The sequence below is a fragment of the Phodopus roborovskii genome, unplaced genomic scaffold (assembly GCF_943737965.1).
Source record: "Phodopus roborovskii unplaced genomic scaffold, PHOROB, whole genome shotgun sequence".
NCBI lineage: Eukaryota > Metazoa > Chordata > Mammalia > Rodentia > Cricetidae > Phodopus > Phodopus roborovskii.
The window spans coordinates 9,746,455-9,771,031 of NW_026126482.1; the positions used below are offsets into that span (position 1 = coordinate 9,746,455).

The 24,577-nt window shown below is 44.4% G+C and overlaps 1 pseudogene; it reads left to right on the forward strand.

The window, feature by feature from the left end:
• Positions 1–23,628: 23,628 nt before the first annotated feature.
• Positions 23,629–24,243, forward strand: LOC127229229 (adenylate kinase 2, mitochondrial-like; annotated as a pseudogene).
• Positions 24,244–24,577: the final 334 nt, after the last annotated feature.

The window sequence follows — 24,577 nt, forward strand, 5'->3', positions numbered from 1 at the left end:
GGCATGCACACAGACAGCCACACACAGTCCTGTGGAAAAGACACTCATGAGAGACATCACACACAACTGTCTTGCCCTGCCTTTGGACCATGTATGCACTGTTGTTAGTTCTTGCCAGTGGACTGTGGGACACTGCACAGCTACCTGTCCTGTGGGAAAGGCACCTTTGCCTGACCTTTCACTCCACAACATGGTGAAACCACACCACACGTGGAAACCAGCATGACCTCTAAGAGCAAACCCCCAGCAGCTGGGCCTTTCTCCCAACAGCTGGCATACACAAAGGAAACACTCTTTCCCAGCACCCTCCATCAGGACCCCTGCAGCAGAGCCTTGCACAGCACATCCTCAGGCCCTGACAACTCTTCCCTGTTCAACTCTATCCTTGCTGTCAACACAACTAAATGAAAAGAAAGTACGTGTACACACTCAGCTTGAGGGTTAAGAATGCTTCCGAAGGAGATTCAAACTCAAACAGATCCTCGAAGGGAGTCTGAAAGAGAATGTGACTTACCAAATGTGCCATAAAATCCTCTCGGTCCACAGGTGCCCACGCCATACTTCTTTAACGATGCTAAAGCTGCGGCCTTTATGGAAGCAAATGTGATAATGATTTCCTGTTGGTGACCCTGACCACTCTCCCTATTCTTCCACCCACTCGGCAGACCTCACCATCCCTTTCCCTTCTTCCCTGTAACTATGGCAACTCCAACCAGTCAGGTAATGTGTCCCACTCAAGGACCCATGTCTCCTCTTCCTCTCTCCGGCTTCCCCCTTTCTGTGACTACAGCAATTCTAACACTGTTCAGGAAACACAGATTAGTGAATGACAGACATGACAGAAGCAAAGGAGAAATGACACTGTCTGCTTCTAAAAGCCCAGTGACCACTGGTCCTCCCTGAGATTTTCTGCAAGTCCCATTTTGAACAGGAGCTGGGCAACTGCTGGCGTGCTCTATTACTATGCTACGGCTGCCAGGAACACTTATCCCAGCAGACCCTCTACCCTACATGCTTCAAGTCCAGTTTTTGAATCTGTGAGAAACACTAATATGAAATGATGTCTTCTCTACCATCCATCCACCAACTGCTGAGCTGCATCTGAGTCCTCACCCTCCTATTTATTTACTTGAACTGACTCATGCTGGTTTTTGAGGGGAAAAAAAATCCTTCCATATCATATCACTTAGTAGACACTAAACAACTATTCACTATTGTTCATTCTTCCTACAGAGCAACTGATTTTAGAATGACACTTTTGTTCCAGCTCCTTTCAAATTTAAACAGGTGTACCCGAAAGTCGTTGTTTGTTGCTGGGTCTCTGAATCACAAATAGCAAAAGGGTAAATTCCAACAGTGTTGGCCAAGTTGACACTGTGGGAGTATGAAATCTATAATGGACTCAAACAGATCATTGTGATCTTGGCAGGAGTTGTCACTGCACACATCCATGCTTTGTGTCAGTCCCCCAAGCCTGGAAAACAATGATCAAAATGAGGTCATTAAATTCTATCCTTTTTGGTTTGTGTCTTTATCCATTTTTTGGCTGATAATTTTGCATTCACAAGACCACCACACAGTCAACTGTAACCTGAATTGCTGTATAACCTGTAGCTTAATACTACAGGATAACCTTATGCCGTCGATCCAGCCAATCACAGCAATGATGCTTCAGCCAATGACAAGCTACCAAAGGATCACATGGTGCCTGGCATGCGCCTGCAGTCAAACAGGCTGTATCTGAACGGTTTGCAGATATTCGGCGGTTTAACTGGTGGATCTTCGGTGCTGCTGGAGGTAGAACAGGTCGGGACGTGGTTAATGTAACTGCTGTCAGCTGTCCTGTAAGGATCCCCACTCAGACACCAGCAGAGAACATGCCTGTGTCCTCCATGGCATTTGCGGGGAATTCAGAGGTGCTGGGTCTGCTGGGATTGAACAGGATGCTGAATGACCTAGTAATACAGAAGCCACAGCATTTGGGGCCCCTGTCTTCCTGCCTAGGGTCACATTGCTAATTGTAGCCCAGCCTGAGAACCGTGCATCATCTGGCAGGGGTGGGAGAGAAGGTGACAGGAGAGTTCAACAGGAGGGAGGAATGGCCACAAGAAAGGGGAGGGGCTTGCTAGGGAAGTTCAGAGGCAATGTCAGGAAAGGGCTGGAAAAGCTGAAGGCACCTTGTCAACAGGAACTAGGGCTTTAAAAACGCCCTCCCCCTGTGGGCTCTACACCGCCCCCTGTGGGCTCCGGGAGAGTTGCAGGCTTCAAATTGCTTTTCTGCTTTTCATGCAAGGTGGTGGGAGGCCCAAGGTTCAGCAACCTCTTTAGAGGAAAAAACGAACTACACCAACACAGCGAATGGAGTGGAGCCCTGTGCAGTTTCTGCCAGCCGAGGCCTCGGGATTCACATTTCGATAAGGAAGACATGTTCCTTTCAGTGCCTTGGTGCCCTCTGGCCACTGTAGGAAGGGGACTGGTGTTGTCACTGAAGTCAGATCCTGGACATGGCTGCAGGTAAGTCAGAGGAGCCTGACCATGCCCGAGGCGCATATGTGCACAGGCTGGGTGAAGCAGGGTTGCAGGGACTGACCCCATAAGGCCCATGTTTTCAAGGTCGGAGAAAGTTATGTAAGCCCTCTGCCTGCCATGTGCCAGGAAGCAATCTTTTGTGCTAAAATTAAATTCATTGCGCAAGGTTTAGCTAGTGAAAATCACATTAGTAAGAATACAAGAAAATAAAAGCAATGATAGAAAAACAATCCAGATGGTTACCAGAGTGTGTCCCCAGCTTGGGGAACCAATGAATTTTCCTTGGACTTGCTAACAGAAGGAGGGGTGAGGGGTCATTTTCTGCACAGGAATAACGTAAAGGCAACTGCATCACTGAGCACTCCTCCCCCATATGGTGAGAGTTCACCTTTACCTCATCCCTGGAACTCTCACACACCTTGCAAGCAGCTTGAGTGGTTGGAGGATTTCTTCTCCAGGGATGAGCGGGTGGAAGTTTCCTCCCCCAGCAGTCATTTGATCCTTCAAGAAAGCTGTGGAGCTACTTTTCCAGACATGGGCGGTCTGTTTACCTCCTTGGTCTCCTGGGCCGCCTAGCACCCTCCTGGAAGGCATGTGACATCTTGAGAAAGCCACTATACAATAACCACACATCAAAGGTTAGAGTTATTAAAAAGCTCATGGAAAACCAATTTTGTTGGTGTACATGTTAAATCTATAAGTATGAATACAGGCCAAGGAATTAGAGGGGAAAACAAAATTCCCATGCTTTAGGCAAAGCAGTGAACCCAGTTTGTTGGCCATAACGGATAGTGTTGGGCTTTTGGGTCAGGGTCCCTCTGGTGAGGCAAGCCTCTTGGGAAAACTCTGTGGGAACTCTGAGATGTCTGTATGAATGGCTTTGACGTGGGTAGCTCTGGAGCAGTGTCAGTTCTCTGTGAGATGTCTGCACTGTCTCTGTAGAGAGAGACACGCCTGGGCGACTGTAAGTTACAGTAAGGGAGGGATGACATGGCAGATCTCTCTCTGACATTCTCCATGCAAGAAATCTGGACTTGGATAGAGTTTCTACATGTTCTGGATGGACTGTTCAGGACAGCATGGAGAATCTGTGAGTGTTTGTGTGACATAAGAATATGACAAAACAATCCAATGCTTTTCAGGCCACAGTAACCACAGCAGCCCTGCCCATCACACTCTGTTGACAATCTGTGAATATCCAGAAAACAGAATCCATGTGCAAGGGTTTCTCACCTGACAAGTGAATTTTCAGAACAGGGTTATTGAGGGACACACATCCTGCTCCAACCCCTTTCCAGTCCCCTGCCAGAGAATCAGCCTGGCTGTGAGCTTGTATTGTGTAACCTCTATCATGCTCAAAAAAGAGCAAGAGCAGCTCCCTGTGCCTGCATAGAAACCCTCTTCTCAGTGCCCTCCCCCTACACCACTAAGGCATCTCTGATGTAGACCCTGAACTCTCCTCAGAGCAGCCATCAGACTGCTTTCCCTCTGCCTGCCCATGGCCTGACTCATTCTTTTAATAATATCCAGGCCCAAACAATCCATCTTACTTGATTCCTCTTCATTCCTCTTCTGAGACCCTTCATGTGGTGCTGATGAGGTCCTGTTGGCATCTCCCTGCCATCTGACCTGGTGACAGAGTGTGTGAGTTTTGTGATAGTCTTTCCATGGTAAATCTGTGAGACCTATAGATGTTCTGTGTGGAACTCCAAAGGATGAGGTGGGCTCCCTGGGAGTTGACATGGTGTCCCTGTGATGTGAGAGGTCTTTGGGTGGGGGAAGTCTGTATATTCATCTTTCTGAGGCTGCTGTGTGAGGTCTGGAAGGCTGGGTGATATCAGTGTGAGGCATTGCTCTGTGGCATCCTGAGACTACCAATTAACATCGCTATCTTAGGGCTGTGAGAGGTTTCTGAGGACTTCCATATGTCTCTATCAAAAATCTCCTTGAAATCTCTGTGTGGACTCTGAAGTTTGTTACTTGTGCCTTTGTAAGATCTATGCACATTCAAGTCACTTTGGGGGTCTTTGTCAGAGCTTCAGTGTGGATCTCTCTGGTGGTATTGCTGTGAGATTGTTTCTGAAAGTCTGTGGGTGATGCCTCTCTGTGAGTCTTTCATAGGTCTGTGTGAGAATGTCTGTGTGCATGCCTGTGGAGTTCTGGGGGCACTTCTGGGGATTTGTATGTAGATTCCAGTGTCAATATGTCTGGCAGGAACTTAAAGTTCTCTGGTAGCTTCTCCTGGGGCCTGCAGAGATCTTAGTGGTCACATTCTTTCTCCCAATATAGCTTGTCTGCAAATGTCTGCAGAAGCCTGTGTGGATGTGTGACAGGAGTGGAAAGTTCTCTGGAATTCTAAAGTCAACGTGGATTTCTGTCAGTCACTTGAAAGTTTGCATGTGTGTGTGTGTGTGTGTGTGTGTGTGTGTGTGTGTGTGTTTCATGGGGAAGTCTGTGGAAGAGTCCGGTTGGATCTCTGGAAAGAATGTGCGGGTTTCTTTCTGTTCTGATAAAGACTCTGTGAAAACCTCCTTCTGAGGAGTCCCCTGGGTCATTCTCTATGGAGAAGTTTGTGGATCTTTATGTTTTGCTCCAAGAAACCCTCTCAGCATTGTTTCTTGAATTAAGCGAAGTTTCTCAGTGTGGGTCTGTATCAGGAACTCTGTAGATGACTCTTTGGGAGTCTATCAATGAGAATTACTGTAGATGTCTCCTTCTCTAGGCCCATGGCCTATCCATTATAGTTGACAGGGCTGACATTGCCAGCCCATTCCTGCTGTTGCCTGGTCTGTTGGCACCACCATCTCTAGTACATATACCCAGAGCACTACTGGGACCCCTCCCAAGACTTTGCTGGAAGCAAATGTGTCTTCCAGGTTTCTGAGGGCACCCAGTAATGCCAACCTCAGTGTCCTGGCTTCCGTATGGAAGTACTGTAGAGGCTGCTGTTATTGACACATGGACCCTTCATAAGAAGGACTCCTGTGGGCCCAATATGCTCTCCCACGGAGCTACTGAGTATCACCTGAGGAGTTCAGGAAGTGGGCTAGAACACAACACATGTCCATGTCCTCTTCCTTGGTGGAATCTTCTGGAACAAAGTTTTCTGCCAGGCAGTAAGTGATGCTGCTGCAGCTGTTTTCTGTGAGGAAGTTGCAGGGCATCCTGGGAACTGGCTGCTCTTCTGTGCAGTTACCCACACTTCTTTCCTAAGAGAACAGAGCCTGGGGCAAGGACACCTGGGGAGGAAACTGAGTGAGGCCCAGGAAGGAACCCTTTTTGGGCAGCTCAGACATCCAAAGAGCACCTGCACTTTGGACAAGTCCCTTCTTGTCACTGTGTGACCAGCCCTGTGAGATGGCCTGTTCTGCTGGTCTCATGGGCAGGCAAGTGCTTCAGGTCTAGAATGACTTGCGTTGTGGCCACAGTGTTTCTCTCAACACTCTTCAGGTGTCTTCTCACTGGGGAGTAATCCTGGCACAATGGTTTCATGCAGTGTCCACCGGGCTGTGAGTGAATTTCAGAATTCCTCATTTCTGGACTTCGCACCAGTTCTTCTCTAGAATTCAGAAGGTAAATCAATATAGACTACTAGGTATGCTGTTAGGAAGCTAAACTTCCAGCATTGCAGGTTTTGTTTCAAGTCATTCAAAGCTAAAGGGCTCTTCCAGTCCACAGTGAAGGGCGTGGGGTGAGGGCAAGGTGAATAATGGCTCAAACCCCGATATCCACAGTCTGCACTGGGAGGCCAGGGGATTCACATGGATGGAAACTTTTAGGACATCTTCATGTTATATGGCCTCCTGCCTTGGCTCTAATCTTTTTATTCTCAACATCCCTCCTTAGACTCATCATGCCCACAGTCGGAAGGGTCCTGCATCTTCATTGGACCAGAAGGAACGGCAAATGACCAGGGGTCTCTGCAGCTGCCACCCCCATGGAAAGTTGTCATTGTCATGCTGACCACCAACCATTCTGGCACTGAAGACAGACATAGGACTGGGTGACACTGCTTTGCCATCCTCACTGTGCTGGTGCAGCAATGGAGAACTCATCATGTTGTCAGCCTCCATTGAAGTGAGTATGGGGTTCTAGGATCCCTAGCTCCAGGATATCCAGAGGTCTGGATTCCCCTGATTTGAACTCAAGGATGCCACAAAACTGTCATTATCGCTGTGACTTGTGAAGACTTTGGACTTCTGTACACAGCTACACAAAGGTCAGGATAGATCATGTCAGGAGAAAGAGAAGGTGAGCTGGCCCTTAGGGTGAGCGTTTACTGGGATGACTTAGCACTCCCCCATACAATCCTAAAGACTTCTTGTTTTTCCGGTCTTATTGGGTTGACTTAGCATCCCCTGTAAAAAATCCTAAACTTGTCATAATTACAGTATATTACCAGTCACTTCATTGATGGAAAGTGTCGATGGTTATTCCCTCAATGCCACTGCTCCTCCTTGGGAGCCATATCCCCTTGACAATCAGTAATAAGGTGAAACAGATGCAGTCATTTCTCTGTGTATGTTTTATCTGGAGGTCATCTTTTCAGTGCTAGCCTAGCAATGCCTAGCTTGAAAAATAAAGTCTGTAGACCTCAGATACCATGTTCATTTTGGGTGGGGGGAAGTTTATTTTTGAAAGGGATCAATTTTAAATGTGGAAATTTGGAAATCACTTGCTTTTCCAGATAGTATATTTCTACAGTGGCAGAGTCTAGGACAATGGACAGGGATCCCTAGGATAGGTAGTACTTGTGCCCTGTGTGATTGGGGCAGTCTTAGGACTCAAGTTCTCTAGACATATGGACCCACTTGTTAGCACAGGGCATCCATTTTTCTGGGGACAGTTGGCTGCATGCCTTCGGGTTACCTCGATGAATAGAGCCAATGTTTTCTTGGGCTAATTTTGATTGTGTAGTATAAATGCTATTGTGGCAGACATGTCTATTCACTGAAGCTTGGGGTAGGTTTGGTACGTATTATTCTTTGAGGGAGCACACCTAGGTGACCCCCTAATTTCTGCTCTAGTATCCATTCAACGGGGGTCATAAGGTCCTGTGCTTCAATGACCTGTGAAGGTATGAATATTCAGCTCATGATTGACCCTCAGCTATGGGTCACGGCTGATACAGCTTTGACTGGTTCAGGGGGGTCAAAATTGGCACCATAAACTTTTTGCCTGTCCTCAACCTTCTGCTCTGTAATTGGGGAAGAATTACACTTTTTAGTATTTGACTATAGGCTTGGACTGACCTCGTCCCAAAAGCCATTGGTCCTGCCTGGAAGTTCTATATAATTTTTATTTTGATGTTGTTATGACTTGACCAAGATATGGTTAGTCTATGCTTCCTGGGGTTTTTCAATCTTGCGGATTTCCCCTTTTCTTAAGAAGAAAGGGTACCTGTCAGTAGAGGTTGACTTAACTGTAGCAGACACACTCTCAAATCTGTCCTGGATGACCCTGGAGGCTAGGATGTCTTCAGCAAGCAGAACTTGGGGGCAGAGTCTTCAAAGCGTCTTCAGCATTGTCCTGTTGGAAAACAACAGGGGTGGAGAAATGGGATGTGCTCAAGCAAGGTTCTTTTGGATCCTGGGAAATGGTTCTAACAGGGAATGTTCATTGTAGGTTGGTGTTTGCCATCTCCCCAGCTTCCATGGTGAGTTTCTAGTAACAGACCCTTGCTCCTCTCCCTCCCCCAGATCCCTCGAAACCCTGCTATTTGCTGAATATGATGCCACACTGATCTCCCGAACTGACACTTCATGGTAGATATCTCTAGAAGCCACACCCCACTCTCCTATGACTCATTCACACTCTTGACTATGCTTGGATTTGGCTCTGGGTTGTCTGTCCAAGATCCAAGAACCATATTGACCCATATCACTGTGCCAGGCTCTGCCCATGAGTCTCTGGGGTATACACAGAAGTCATATTGCCCTACTCAACAGTTGTAAGAGGGCCCAGAGTTGTCACTAGGCAAGTTTCTCTCTGGAATTCAAGCTGGAGGGCATAAGGAGGGACCTATGTGGAAAGAGATTCTACAGTGGTCATTATTTTAGTCACGTTCTCTTCTGGGGCTTACTGAAAAGTTTCTCCTAGGACACTGGCCATTTTGTCAATGGTGTATTTTATCGAGTCCCAGGAACACTAAGAAGAATGGGAGTGCCATAGGAAGGTCCAAGCCGTAGCTTCGTTCACATTGAACACACGTATGGTCTTGAGGCTTCTGAGGGTCAAGTTCCATCTGTCCCTCACCATGTGCCTTGAAAGATGTTTTTCCAGCACCTTCTCTGTGGTGGGATCTAGGAAGGAAGGAAGTCCTTTTAGATGTTTCCTTGCACTGGTTGACTCATTGAAGAATTATTTTTTCAATTTTCTATATTTGTCTTTCAGTTTCTAGTAGGTACCAATGTATGGTCTCTATGTATTCCATGAAAATATGCCACTGACACCTTACTGTCATTGGTGTGCTTACACTTGCTTCTTGAATGTTTTCTAAGAGTGCCTTCTAGTTGCTTCTATCCTGGTCCCACCAGGGAAACACTTCATGACTGATGTCATTTCTTGGGTGTCTCTTGTGGCAAGTTTGCATCCCTGTCTCAAGCTACCCTCAAGAACTTTGCCTAGGAAATCTCTTGGCCCCCATATAAATCTTTCAGAGCTATTCCTATTTTGTCTTAACCATGCATGGATCCCTACATGGTTGGAATTTCTCTGGACCCCTTGATGAGGCTTTCTGTGGTTGCTTGCTACTTTCATCTGACAGTGCTGAGGGACACTAAATCTGATAATTAACTTCTGTCTGACCCATCCCGGGTAGTAAATCTTTACACTTAATAGGTCCAGTGATAGCTGGACCTCACAGGCCCATTTGGCCCTGGTATTGTGCGAACCTCTTTTTAAAGTACTCTTCCATCTGCTCTCAGAGCTGGGTGTTAATGAGTTCACTTTGTGGTGGACAACAGACTGATGGCTGTGAGGTGCCCAACTCTTGGAAGTGAGTAGATTAAACGTTGTATGTCACTTTTTAACCTTGGTTGGTAAATCAGTCTTACTTTCTAGGTGCTTCCTCAAAAGGTGGCAATGTAGCTGTCCAACAGCAGGGGAGCCAATAACTTGGGATCATGAATCTTTAGGACAAGAAACCCCATAATCCCTAAATGGACAAGAAAATCCATAATCCCTAAGGTGAAAGGTGTGGTAGCTTCTGTAGAGAGGATGGGCATGGGTCTGGTTTGGATTGCAGCTACTGTTGGAGCTCGGGTTGAGGACGACTTCTGGGTTAATGGTTGAGATTTGACCAGGTGATGAAGCAAGAGCATTGTAGGAAAGAGCTGTGCAGATATGTGAGTCTGAACTTGTACTGGGATGTAAGTAGAGAGTCCATTGAAATAGATGGAAGGGGACCTAGGTTCGACCCTGCCATGTTGACATTAGGCACTCACTGTGGAAAATGGGGAAGCCACAGAAGAGATGGCTGCATTGTATCTGTAAATGGTCACTTGAGACCTTCTGGTATAAGAATTGCTGATGCCCTGAACACTGCCATGATTTGCAGATTCTGTTCCAGAAGGGCTGTGAGGTTGTGTTGGTCTGCTTGGTGCTGCAGGACAGCAGCATATTGCACTTGTGGCCCAAGGCATGAGCAGATCTTTCTTTTATCTCCATTTCCAAGTGTTTAATTCTACCCTTTTGCTGAGCTGAAATTCCAGCATTTCCTGGATATCAGTGTTGATGAAAGAGGGCTCCCCAGGCTCTATCTGCCTGGATGTGGGGCCTGTCCTTAATGAGGCCTCTTCAAGGTTGAGAGAAAGATGCTGTTGTAAGGACTCTCCATGGGATGACTTGTTGTGGCACCAGGTTTTGGAAGTACCTAGTACCAGAAAGGGCCTGAGATAGGCTTGTATGAGTGATCAAGTCCCAGGGTGGTTGAGTTAGGCCAGGTTGAGTAATTAAGGCCAGGTTTGGTTAAGGGAATGCTGCCTGAGTGTTCTAGCCTGTGGTGATTGCTGTGGGCCTGCATGGGTGGTGAAGATCTGGGGTTGTTGTGGGTGGCCTCCTAAATGGTTAAGGTCTAGAGTGTTTAAGGTAGGCCTGCTTGCATGATTAAGGCCTGGATTGGTCCAGGTAAAGCTGCCTGAATGGTCAAGGCCTGGGTGGTTGAGGTAGGCCTGCTTGAGTGATTAATCCCTAGGTTGGTTGAACTAAGCCTTCTGGAGAGTTCAACCCTGAGGGTAGTTGAAGTAGGCCTCCTAGAATACTTAAGGCCTGGTGTTTTGGTAGTTCATTTGTGTTCTGACAAATACCACTTGCCAGAATATAAGAGCTTGGAGCTAGCCATTATTTTATCCTAGGGGTCTAGAGTTCTGTACAATCAGAAGAAGGGAATAATATGACTGGGCAGAGAGAGGAATGATAATGTGAGGTGTAGACTGGAGCTCTGCCCTTTTTTTGTCTGAGATTTTAGAGGTAAGTAGTCACTCTAATGGCTGGCTCATCTGCTTCTCTGATGTTTCAGCAATCACTCTCAAAACAGAAAAAAAAATGAGTCTCTAATGTGTAATTAGGATTTCAATTTTTTGAATTCAGATGAACATAAAAAATATTGATCCTTTAACCTCTTTGAGATCTGCTGCATGTGACGTCTGAAATGTTTTAAGTTTTCTGAGGTGAACCATGACCATGCCTAACAGTGAGCTCTTAGCCCCCAAAGGAGGATGGTACCCCACAACCACGATTCCATCATGAGTGTGATTATGCCTCTAAGCTGACTCACTACACATAAAGGTCAGCTTTGGACTACAAATTCCTCAGGTCAGTTTTGAGATGGCTAACTGAGATGGTTCAGCCTCACAGACTACTCTAGTCAGGTCTGAGACGAGCCTTGCACTTTTCCATTACACAGAGATTAGACAAAGGATACAGCACTTCTCCAGGATGTGATAATCCTACCTTTTTTCAGGGTTCCCTAAGGGTGTCATCTTCCCCAAACAGCAGAAGGTAATTTTAAACACAACACCCTCATTCCCAAGATGTGGAGTAGATGGTTTTTATTGTTTAGTGTGTTATAAATATATGTCATGCTTTCCTTGTTGGTAATGGTCGGGGAAATGGTGAGCAAAGACTACATTCAAGGATTTCGTTCTAAGAATAAAATGGGGATATATAAATAGGATAAAAGGGTAGATTATGGAATCTACTTTTAAATCAAAAAATCACTACAGGTATTAAGTATTTTACATTGCCTGGATTTTTGCATATTGATACAAAATTGAGGCTATTTTTGTTATTCTGTATATATGGTATAGAATGGATACAAAGGTATATACTTGAATATCCTTTTAATGCAAGACAGAAACTAATCTTAAATTTCTGACATTGATAATGATTTTTGTTTATTGATACAATTTTAAGGTTATTTTTTGTTATAACATACTGTATATACATTTCAACCTTTGTTCCAAGTTGTTGTACCTAGCTCATTTAACAATCTATTACAAATTTCATGTGAGTTATTATTGCAACTTATTTAGGGCAATAAAGAAATTCAGGTTAATAGTGAACTATTGCAATTAAACTTGCAGTCATTTTAGGTAAGTTTTCAAGGTCAAACAGAAATAACTTAGAAAGAAAGGTGTTCTTCAAACATTTCAGAGATCAACAGAATAGGACATTTAAGAGTTTTAAAAACTTGGTTCTTTTTATGCAAATGAGATATGTCTGCTCCTGGAAGCAAGAATCTGCTTCATATATCCATTGGGCAAAAGTTATCACTGGACAAGAAAGTACCCTTGCCTCGATGCTGACAGTATGCTGTCCAAATGGGGCACGCAGGACAAAAGGAAAGTGACTGCTGAACCTTGCCAAGACACGGTGGGCTGGACTTCAAAAATCCTGCTTCATGGAAAAGTCAGTCCAATATTCTAGGCCTGTAGGCCAAGATGCCACAGTGTTACAGAACTTTGGGTGACTGTTTTGGCAGACAGCTGTTCTCTGTCATTTTTTTGGGGGGGGGGGGAGTTGCACTTACTGATTTCTTAGGTAATATTATTTCCTTCTCAGGACTCTTAGGAAATTGAAGACTAGTGAGTTATAGGTTTTCTTGTGAAGAAATTCAGAAAATAAACTCATAAAAGAAAATAAAATGGATAAGGTTGAGAGACATAGTAAGATGGCTTTGAGTTTGTGATACAAGCTAGGATACAAATGAATTAGCTACAACACCTTGGACACACAGGATAGGATAGATAATGGAACATTTTCTCTAAATTTGTCAATTTCTCATGGACTGGACATTGCTAATTTAATTCTTGCCTGTATAAATGTGTATGTACTTGTTGAACTTTATTTGTATGGCTTTTCTATGTTAGGAATAACCTCTTTTATTCACCAAAAAGAGGGAGGAATGTGATGTTTTCTTTGTGTTTTGACAAATAAAGCTTGTCTGAAGATCAGAGGGTAGAGCTGGCCTATACTTTCCCATAGAGGTCTACAGGTGATTACATACAGGATACTGGAACTGATATGGTGGGGCAAAGAGAGAGGGAGGTAGACAGGAGCTCGGCCCCTTCTAAGTCTGAGACTCCTAGAGGTCAAATTCTCTAATGGCTGGCTCATCTGCTTCTCTGATCTTTCAGCTTCGACTCTAATATCTGACTCTGGGTTTTTATTGAAGACTAAGTGGGATCACACCACAGACTGGAGTGGTTGCTATAGGCCTGCAAGAGTCATTAGAGCCTGGAATGGTGGAGTTAGGCCTGTGTGACTGCTCAAGGCCTAGGGATGTTGGGATGGGAGAAGGCAATCCTGGCAAAGGTGCCCTCTGTGAGTTCCACAGCACTTTCTACTCACACTAGGAGACATCATGCTGGGGTCTGGAATGCATGGAGGACAAGCCAGAGGGTGAGGAGGATGAGATGGGAGCAATGGTGCCCCTAGTGGTGGTGGTGGTGTATGGTGTCTTCCAGGAGTCAAGGCTTCTGGTGCCTGAGAGTCACTCAAGGACAACTGTGACTCAGTAGAAGCTGAGGAATCCAGCAGGGCATGTGACAAGATTTTAGAATTTGGGGGCAGCAGGTGTTCCTGGAGAGTAGCCAATGATGCTCCTAGGGGCTTGGTGGCCACAGACTCCCCTGTGCGATACCTAGGTGGCAGGTGGGCTTTGGCAGGTTCTGGTTGGAGTCTTCACCTGAGGCATCTTGTCTTAATAGCCTGCAAAAGCTGATGATATTGACAAGCCTCTGTAGTGTGTGTGGAGGACAGGAGATATCATTGCAGCCAGGAGAACATGGGGCCAGGAAGCCGGGCAGTATGAGTAGGAAAGGACCCTCACAGACCATCACAAACAATGTCCTACACTCAGCTTTTTACAAGGCCATTTTGTCATCAACTACAGGACTGTACTCATGTCCCACTCACCCCGAGGTTCCCTATTCTCTTGATAACCTCATGCCATTGTCGAGATGATCACAGAACAGCTGAGAATTGAGGGCCTGAGGAATGGTGATGGCTCACCTGGGCAGGAAGGAAACCAGTGTCTTCTCTGCCTTCGGTTTCTTCCTGTAGCCTCTGTAAGCTGGAAATGAAGACTGGGTTACAGTGGAATAAAGGGGGACCTGGTAACTTACCAGAGTAGAAATAAAAAGTTAAAGGGAGCTCAGGCATCTGTGAGCAATGCTGCATGACCAAATGCATCGAGAGCATGGCATAAGTGTGGCAGGTCTCTGGCATGGACCAGACACTTACATTACTAAGAAACTCCAGGGCTTCTTAATCCCTCTGTGGAGGGCACAGAGTGTGTCTTTATATAGCTCAGCCTAGATGTGAACTCTGGAGCCTCCTGCCCCAATCTCCTTGGTGCTGGGATTAAAGCGTGTACCCTCTGACACTCTTAATTCACACATTAGCAAATTATTACTATCATCATCATCTTCATTATTATTATTATTACTGTTATTATTGTTGTTATTATTATTATTATTATGCTTTTTGAGTGTGTGTTTGAGCACAGATGCCTTTGGAGGACAAAGGCATCAAACCTTCCTAGTCAGGCAGTTGTGAACTCCTTCATCACAAGGTACAGAAACGGACCCAGGTCCACTGGAGGAGTGGGATGGAGAGAGGGGAAGATCAGCCCCTCCCTCTGGTAAGATAAGACCATGTGGAAGTACTTAGATTAATAGAAATTGATTAATATTTAAGACAGAGCTAGCCAATAAGAAACTAGTAACTGGCCAACAGCATGGTATCAAATACAGAGGCTGTGTGTTATTTGGGGCTGGCATGGCTCTGGGTCCAGAAAGGCAGGAAAAATCTACTCCTAACAAAAGGGCCTCAGCAACATGGCTAATAAGGACTTCCACTTAAAACTTAACAAAAGCTTAAGTTTTCATAAACAAAAGAATAGAGACGAGCAAGGCTTCTTGGTAACAACATTTTTCTCAGTTAGACTCTTTTGCTAGAGACAGAGACTTGCAAGGCTCTTTTAAGAGAGGTTTCCTGACTCAGCATAAGAGGCAACCCTCAGGGCTTTTAAAGAGCTCCGCTAACAATTTAGTGGTGTGTAGGAGAGCTGGTAATAGCAGTGACCACATCTCCAAGCTGGCAACATGCTGCTAGATGGCAGCATGGACCAAGGCAGTGAGCATAGCTTTGAGTCTGGTAGTAAAAGTACTGGCAACCATCTTTGATAGACCGTGGCTGAAACAGGTGTGGCTTTCATTTTAGCAATGTTGTTTAACAGAAAAAAAGACTCATGGCTACAAAAAGATGAAGATTTACAGTAAAGACCGATTCAGATTAGAATAAACCTCTAAAGTTTTACAGTGTGTTTTAAAATATACGTAGGCTTGGGAGAGAAAAAGAATAAAATGATTGTAAAAAGACAGAGTAGCTGGGTGTGGTGGCACACGCCTTTAATTCTAGCACTCGGGAGGCAGAGGCAAGCAGATCTCTGTGATTTTAAAGTAAACCTGGTATACAGAGTTAATTCCAGGACAGATAAAAGTACTTTCAACAGGCCCAGTGCCCTCTTCTGGCCTCTGCAGACACCAGGCAAATATATGGTACACAGATTTACATGCAAGCATACATTCACACACATTAATAGAATGTATTAAAAGAGAAAACATAAACTAACCCCACATAATGGCATGAAATGCCTGAACCCTGTACACAATGGGGCAGCAAGCAGAGAGACTGCACGGGTCAGCAACTGCTCATCTTCATACACATAATGGATCCAGATTAGTGTTTTTATGGGACTCATGAGTGTGTAAATATTGAGTCTCTGATTCTTATGGCTTCTCTTGGTTTCATTTCTGTCTTTATTGCGGGGTGGAGGGAGAAAATGAACATGAACTTGAGTAAGACCTGAGAGGTGCTGGGGAAGAGAACATGATAAAGATATTTTATGTAAAAATATATAATAGGATAGAAAGTGTAACTACCTAGGGGTCCCTTCTATTCTAACCAGTTGGCATGATTGAAGGTAAGAATTTTTGAGTTCTAGCTGTAGTATTCTGGGCACCAACTCTCCTCATCTGTTCCAGCACGAATAAGGCAACCAACAAACAAATGAATAAACAAAGGAAGGGTCTTTCCTAAAAATATTTAACCAATGGGACTAAGACACAGAAAAACCACAAATGGAAATGATGTGGCTCTCAAACCAGAGGCCATTTCCAGGATTTAGTCACAGGGACACTTGAAGACATTCCAGAAGCAAAGGGCAATGTACATAGCGTAGTCTGAAGGCTGAGTCAGGAAGCCCCTGGTAGCTGTCACCTTGCACCACCTGAGGACTCAGTGAGCCTGTCCCAGGGTCTCCCACACATAACACTGGTGACTCCACCTTCATCACAGAAAGAAAAGGTGTTCTCACCTTTCTCTGGGTATTCACTGCCAAGGGCTCTTTGCCAGCCCTGCCTTTGGACCAGGTATGCACTGCACTTAGTTCTTGTCAGTGGATGCTGTGACAGTACAAGGCTACCTGTCCTGTGGAAAAGTCACCTTTGCCTGACCTTTCACTCCACAACATGGTGACACCACACCACACGTGGAAACCAGCATGACCTCTAAGAGCGAGCCCCCAGAAGCTGGGCCTTTCTCCCAACAGCTGCTATACACAAAGGAAACACTCTTTCCCAGCACCCTCCATCAGGACCCCTGCAGCAGAGCCTTGCACAGCACATCCTCAGGCCCTGACAACTCTTCCCCGTACAACTCTATCCTTGCTGTCAACACAACTAAATGAAAAGAAAGTACGTGCACACACTCAGCTTGAGGGTTAAGAATGCTTCCGAAGGAGATTCAAACTCAAACAGATCCTCGAAGGGAGTCTGAAAGAGAATGTGACTTACCAAATGTGCCATAAAATCCTCTCGGTCCACAGGTGCCCATGCCATACTTCTTTAACGATGCTAAAGCTGCGGCCTTTATGGAAGCAAATGTGATAATGATTTCCTGTTGGTGACCCTGACCACTCTCCCTATTCTTCCACCCACTCGGCAGACCTCACCATCCCTTTCCCTTCTTCCCTGTAACTATGGCAACTCCAACCAGTCAGGTAATGTGTCCCACTCAAGGACCCATGTCTCCTCTTCCTCTCTCCGGCTTCCCCCTTTCTGTGACTACAATTCTAACACTGTTCAGGAAACACAGATTAGTGAATGACAGACATGACTGAAGCAAAGGAGAAATGACACTGTCTGCTTCTAAAAGCCCAGTGACCACTGGTCCTCCCTGAGGATGTCTGCCATTCCCATTCCGAACAGGAGCTGGGCAACTTCTCGAGTGCTCTCTCTACTACCCAGGCCTGGCTACCCATGGTATGGATGTCAGGATCACTGATCCCAGCAGACTCTCTACCCTGCATGCTTCAAGGCCATATTTTGAATCTGTCAGAAATACTCATATGAAATGATGTCCTCCCTGACGACCATGCCTTTCTTATATATTTGCAGCTGTTAGCAGTGTCGTATTACACTTCAGTACTACCTGCTACTCGCCTTAAACAAAGGTTTTCCAGCAACCCAAGAAAATTAAAGGAAGCGAAGTTTACACATTCTTTCCCATTCACCACGATGTTGTGAGTTGGCGGTCTGGGGAGAGACAGGGAGTGGTTCACGTCAGCGCCCATCTGGGCACAGGAGAACAGGCTCTGCACCACTATGCAGTCATCCCTCCCGATCCGCTCTCCACCCCTTTCCTGTGTGTTTCTTCATAAACCAGAGATGGCAGATTAGAAGTCAAACATCTCCCCATTATGTCTGTTCTTTAACAAGCTCCCTGTACAGCTTAAAAAGGGAAAAGATGTCAGCGGGTTGTGGGAAAGACAGCAGATGGCTGGGGTTTGGTCCTCAGCACAGACATGTGGCTCACACTGCTTGTAGCTATAGCAACTTGAAATTCGATGTCCTTTTCTGGCAGTCACGTGCACTGCACATATGTAGTTTCCACATACATACTGAATACATACATTCAGTAAGGCAAAAAGTCATACAAATAAATTAAAAATAAATCTAAAATTTTGTTTGAAAAAGAGTTAAAGGAATGATAAATCTTGGATATAATAAGTTGTTTAAGGAGAAAGTAGCTAAATAAAATGTCTAAAAACTAAAATAAGACAATCAGGAAAGAAATATAAAATGATTAAGATCAAAGGCAAGAACAGGCAAAGTGAGTTATGATCTTAGTAAAAGTGTTTTTAAACATTATCTACACAGCCCTCTGAAGTCACAACTCATTTCTGAAATAAGGCTAAGATGTCCTTTGAAAGGATTCCTCTATGTCCTCTTTTCTCTCCTCAAAATGAATAAGGGTAGCCAGCCATACAGAAGCCAGATGTGCTGAGATGGGAGAGAGATTCCTACACAAGCACCGAGCCCTTTGTTGATGGAAGGAAACAACACAGCTTGAGAGCAGAGACAGATGCTCTCACACTGTCGTCCAAGTGAGGAGAGGGTTTGTGCCCTGGACCGCGGCTCCAGTTACTGCTGGCAGTGTCTGCGTTGAGGCTGAAAGGCCTGGGACACTGCTCTCACAGACACTGTTTATTTATTTTATACAGAAGTGGTAACTCAGGAGAGAAGTGGTACAGAATCCTGGAAAGCTAGAGAAGAAACAATCTGAAATAAAGCAAACATTTGTTTTATTATAAAATAGTAAAAAGATATGTCATAATCTTAGTACTGTAAAACACAGACTTTTTTTTTTTTTACTAAGCTACACTTTTCCCAACTCTCCTTCTCTCCTCCCCTCTTCCATTCCACCCCTGAACCCACACTCTCAATTTATTCAGGGATCTTGTCTTTTTCCCCTTCCTAGGTGGATCCATGTATGTCTCTTTTAGGGTCCTCTTTATTACCTAGGTTCACTGGAGTTATAACCTGTAGGCTGGTTGTCCTTTGCTTTATATCTAATATCCACTTATGGGTGAGTTCATATTATATTTATCTTTCTAGGTATATATTCATCATCTTTCTGGGCCTGGGTTCCTTCACTCAGGATGGCACTCTCTAGTTCCATCCATTTGTCTGCAAATTTCATGATGTCGGTTGTTTTTTTTTTTTTTTTCTTTTTCTCCCTGTTGAGTAGTACTCCATTGTGTATATGTACCACCATTTCCTTATCCATTCTTCATTTGAAGGGCATCTAGATTGTTTCCAGTTTCTGGCTATTTTGAGCAATGCTGCTACAAACATAGTTGAACAAATGTCTTAGTGGTATGAGTGTGCATGCTGGGTCTTGAGATAAATTGATTCCAAATGTTCTGAGAAACAGCCATACCAATTTCCAACGCAACTGTACATGTATCACTCCCACCAGCAATGGCGTAGTGTTTAGTGTTCCCCTTTTTCACATTCTCTCTAGCATAAGCTGTCATCTGTGGTTTTAATCTTGGCAATTCTGACAGGTATAATAAGATGGTATCTTAGCATTGTTTTGTTTTGCATTTTCTGATGATTATGGATGTTGGTCATTTTAAGTGCCTTTAGGTCATTTTAGATTCCTCTGTTGAGAGTTTTCTGTTTAGATCTGTACCCCATTTTGGTGGGGGGTGGGATTTGGCCTTTTGATGTTTAGTTCCTTGAGTTCTTTGTATATTTTGGAGATCAGTACTGTGTCAGAGATGGGGTTGTTAAAATCTTTTCCCATTCTGTGGGTTGTCATTTTGTCTTGTTGAATGTGTCCTTTGCTTGACAGAAGCTTCTCAGGTTGAGGAGGTCTCATTTATTCATTGTTGCTCTCAGTGTCTGTGATATTGGTGTTCTGTTTAGGAAGTGGTCTCCTGTGTCTATGCATTCAAGTGTATTTCCCACTTTCTCTTTTGTAAGGTTCAGTGTGATTCATTTGGATTTGACTTTTGTGCATGGTGATAAATAGGGATCTATTTGCATTCTTCATATCCACCAACAGTTATACCAACACCATTTGTTGAGTATGCTTTCTTTTTTTCCATTTCCTATTTTTAGATTCTTTGTCAAAAATCAGATGTCCATAGGTGTATGGGTGATATCAGCATCTTTGATTTGATTCAGTTCGTCCACCTATCTGGTTTTATGCCAATAGCAAGTTATTTTTATTACTATAGCTCTCCAGGAGACCTTGAAGTCAGGGATAGTGATGTCCCAGATGATCCTTTATTGTACAGGGTTGTTTGGGCTATCTTAGGTTTTTTTGTTTTTCCATTTGAAGTTTAGTATTGTTCTTCAAGGTCTTTGAAGAATTGTGCTAGGATTTTGATGGGGATTGCATTGAATTTGTAGACTACTTTTGGTAGGAATGCCACTTCTACTGTATTGATCCTTCTTATTCAAGAGCATGGAAGATCTTTCCAGTTTCTAATATATTCTTTAATTTCTTTCTTTAAAGACTTGGTTTTTGTCACACAAATCTTTTACTTGTTTGGTTAGAGTTACCCAAGATATGTTATTTTATTTGTGATTGTTGTAAAGGGTGATTCTTCTCTGATTTCTTTCTTGGCCAGTTTATCATCTGTATATAGAAGGGCTACTGATATCTTTGATTTAATCTTATATCCTGCTAAATTACTGAAGAAGGTGTTTGTCAGTTATAGGAGTTGCCTAGTAGAATTTTGGGGGTCAATTATGTAAAGTATCATATCATCAACAAACAGCAAATGTTTGACTTATTCTTTTCCAATTTCTATCCTACTGATCTTTTGTTGTCTTATTATTCTAACTAGAACTTAAAATACTATATTGAATAGATATGGAGATGGTGGATGGCCTTGTCCTGTCCTGATTTCAGTGGGATCACTTTGACTTTCTTTCTACTTAGTTTGATGTTGCCTGTTCACTTGCTGTATATTGTCTTATTGTGTTTAAATATGTTTCTTGTATCCCTGTTCTCTCCAAGATCTTTTTAATAAAAGGGGTGTTGAATTTTGTCTAAGGCTTTTGCAATACCTAATGAGAGGATCATGTGGGTTTTTTTCCTTTCAGTGTGTTTATATGGTGTATTACATTGATGGATTTTCTTATGTTGAACCATCCCTGCATCTCTGGGATAAAGGCTACTTGGTCATGGTGGATGATTTATCTGTGATGTTCTTTGCCAGCACTTTATTGAGTATTTTGGCGCAATGTTCATGAGGGAGATCAGTGTGTAATTCTTTATCCTAGTTGTGTCTTTGTGTGGTATGGATGTCAGGGTAACTGTAGTCTTGTTCTATTAGTAGTCTAGTATGAATATCTTCAGATAATGAAATATCCTCATGTACCTTTGTTTTAGCATTTTTCCTTTATTTTTCCTTGTTCCTTTATGTTCCCTTTTCATCAACTATGGTGCTTGTCCAGAGCAGACACAGAAAATAACTGAATCCACCCTCCCTTAAGAGGGTTCAGGATCCAGCCAGGGTTGAATTGTGGCAAGTGTATTGCTATGCACTTGTCAAAGTGCAGAACCAGGGAGGAGGTCACAGGATGGGACAATTAATCTAGCTAGCTCCGGCTCCAAGCTTCTGCCTTCAATGCTTACTTTAAATCCCTCTGCCTGGGATTTAACAGAGAGCCTGGTTGTAAGGAGTAAGGTTTTTCCTCCCACCATTAGTCTTGTCACGCCACCGCGCCAGCCCCAATTATCACACCAAGACTCTGTATTTGATATAATACTGTTGGCCAGTTACTTGATTCTTATCGGCTAGCTCTGTCTTAATTATTAACCCATTTCTGTTGATCTATGTATTTACACGTGCTTATCAGGGAATGGGCAGGCGTCTCGTCTCCCCAGTCTCTCCATCTTGATTCCTCCTTCCTACTTCCTCTTTCCTCCTTGTCTCCTAGTCCCTCCTATCTTCCTTTCCTATTGGCCAACAGTGCTTTATTCATTAACCAGCATGAGAAACATATACAGAATGATATCTCCCATCACCTGGTGGTTTTGTTTTTCTCTTTTGTGCAACCAAGTTGGAGAACTGTGAAAATGAAATTATTTAACCTGTAGGACCCAGGCAGCAGCAGGCAGTAATACCGACAGCAGTGTTTTCCTCGTGGTCATTTAAAGCAGGCTAAGGAAAGGCATTAGTGTGTGTCTACTGGACCCAAGGATGGACACTTGTGAGGCCTGATGAACTCTACGTGAGGTCATCGTCACAGGCTGGGGCATATTCTTCAGAGCCCTTAGCTGTCCTAACCCCTGGTCCTTCAGATCATGATGTCATTCAGGGACAAGGACTTTGAAAGATGAGGCTATAATCCAAGGTGACCATTGTCCTTGAATGGGAATCAGGACACAGACACACACAGAAGGACAGTGCCCAGGAAATGGGGTGGCCATGCTGAGGCAAAGATGGTAGAATACTAAGTTCAAGGCTGATCTATCAACTTAGGGAGACCCTGCCTCGAGAAAAGATTTTAAGGATGGACTGGGACTGCAGCTGAGTGGCAGAGGACTGCCTCCCATCCCCAAAGCCCTGATTAAGTACAGACAGTCCCTGTGCCTCTTCGCGTAGGAAATCCAAGCTCAGGTCAAGTGAGAATGCTTTCCTCACCTTGAATGACCCAATGATAACACTGCTGTCGGTATTACTGCTTGCTGCTGCCTGGGTCCTACAGGTTAAATAATTTCATCTTCTGAGAGAAAGGTCAAGGCTAAAACAAATCATCTCTGGGGTCATGTGGTGGAGCTGCTTTCATGGAGCTCCTGGACATTGGGCTGGAGGTCATTTGTGCAGAAAGGGGTGGGGTAAGGGCTAAGGCCATTGTTGGACATTCAGCAGAGGCCTGTATGGGGCTGATGAACAAATACCCTGAGCTTTGAGGCCTTTGGCCTCATTGCCTCTGTCTCTCCCTAAAGGCCTTTTGCACTCAGATCATGGACCACCATGACTGGTCCTATGTATAGTCAGGTTATAGGTCCTAGAAGAAGAATCTCATGTGTTGTAGATATACTAGAGGAAATATATTCATCAACCAAAAAATGTTAAGTAAAACAAATCCTTAACACAAAATATCCAGGAAATATGGCACATTGTGAAAAGACCAAATCTAAGAATAATAGGTATAGAAAAAGGCAAAGAAGCCTGATGGGAGATGTCATTCTGTAAATATGTTTGTTTTATTGGTTAATGAATAAAGGCCTTTTGGCCAATAGGAAAGCAAGATAGGGGGAACTAGGAGAGAAGGAGGATTTGGGAAGTGGTAGGAAGGAAGTTCAAGATGTAGGGCCAACAGGGTAGAATTCTGAGCCCTCTCACCAGTAAGATAAGGCCACATAGAAATACATAGATTAATAGAAATGGGTTAATATTTAAGACAGAGCTAGACAATAAGAAACTAGTGACTGGCCAACAGCATTATATCTAATACAATGTTTCTGTATGTTATTTGGGGCTTGCATGGCACTGGGACCAGGCCGGGGAAGGGGGGGAACCTACTTGTAACAGAAGCCAAAATCAAAGGTGCAGAAAACATATTTAACAAAATCATAGAAGAAAACTTTCCCAGCCTAAAGAAGGACATGAAAGTACAAGACGTTTACAGAACACCAAATAGACTAGACATACCAATCGAAGCACCAAACAAACAGAATAAAGAAAGAATATTAACAGGCTGCTGGAGAGAGGCTTTGGCAGACATGGCTCCCAGCGTGCTGGCTCCCGAACCGGAGACTCGGATACGGAAGGGTATCTGGGCCATGTTGCTGGGGCCGCCAGGGGCTGGCAAGGGGACCTAGGCACCCAGATTGGCTGAAAACGTCTGTGTCTGCCATTTGGCCACTGGGGACATGCTGAGAGCCATGGTAGCTTCAGGTTCTGAGCTGGGAAAAAAAGCTGAAGGCAACGATGGATGCTGGGAAACTGCTTGATGACCTCATGGAGAAGAGGAGAGAGAAGCTTGATTTGGTGATTGAGTTCAGCATTCCAGGCTCCCTGCTGATCCGGAGGATCACTGGAAGGTTGATTCACCCCAGTAGTGGTCGGTCCTACCATGAGGAGTTCAACCCTCCAAAGGAGCCCATGAAAGATGATATCACTGGAGAGCCCCTGATCCGCAGATCAGATGACAATGAGAAGGCCTTGAAGATCCGCCTGGAGGCCTACCACAGGCAGACCACCCCTCTGGTGGAGTACTACAGGAAACAGGGGATTCACTCTGCCATCGATGCATGCCAGACCCTTGATGCCGTGTTTGCGAGCATCCTAGCAGCCTTCTCCAAAGCCACATCTTAGTAAAAGAAGGCCAGGCGAGACTTCACGTGATACCTGCTCTTAGGTGCTGGGCAGAAGGGAAAAGGGTGGTCACGGGAAGGAAGGATGGTGAGGGAAGTGTGAGGGGCTCAAGACAAGCATTTGGAACAGTGGCAGTGTTATAATTAGAAAGGGTTTTTTTTTTTGTTTTTTTTTGTTTTTTTTTTTTTTTTGCGCATGGATGGGAATTTGTAAACTATAAGCAAGGGGAACAATTAATTTTTTAAAAACTGTGATTGGAGGGCATTGGTGCGAATGAAGAGCTACGGTATTTTTTAAGCAATCAAGCTTCCATTTACTCTGGACCACAAAGCTAATTCTCCAAGAGACCTCAGC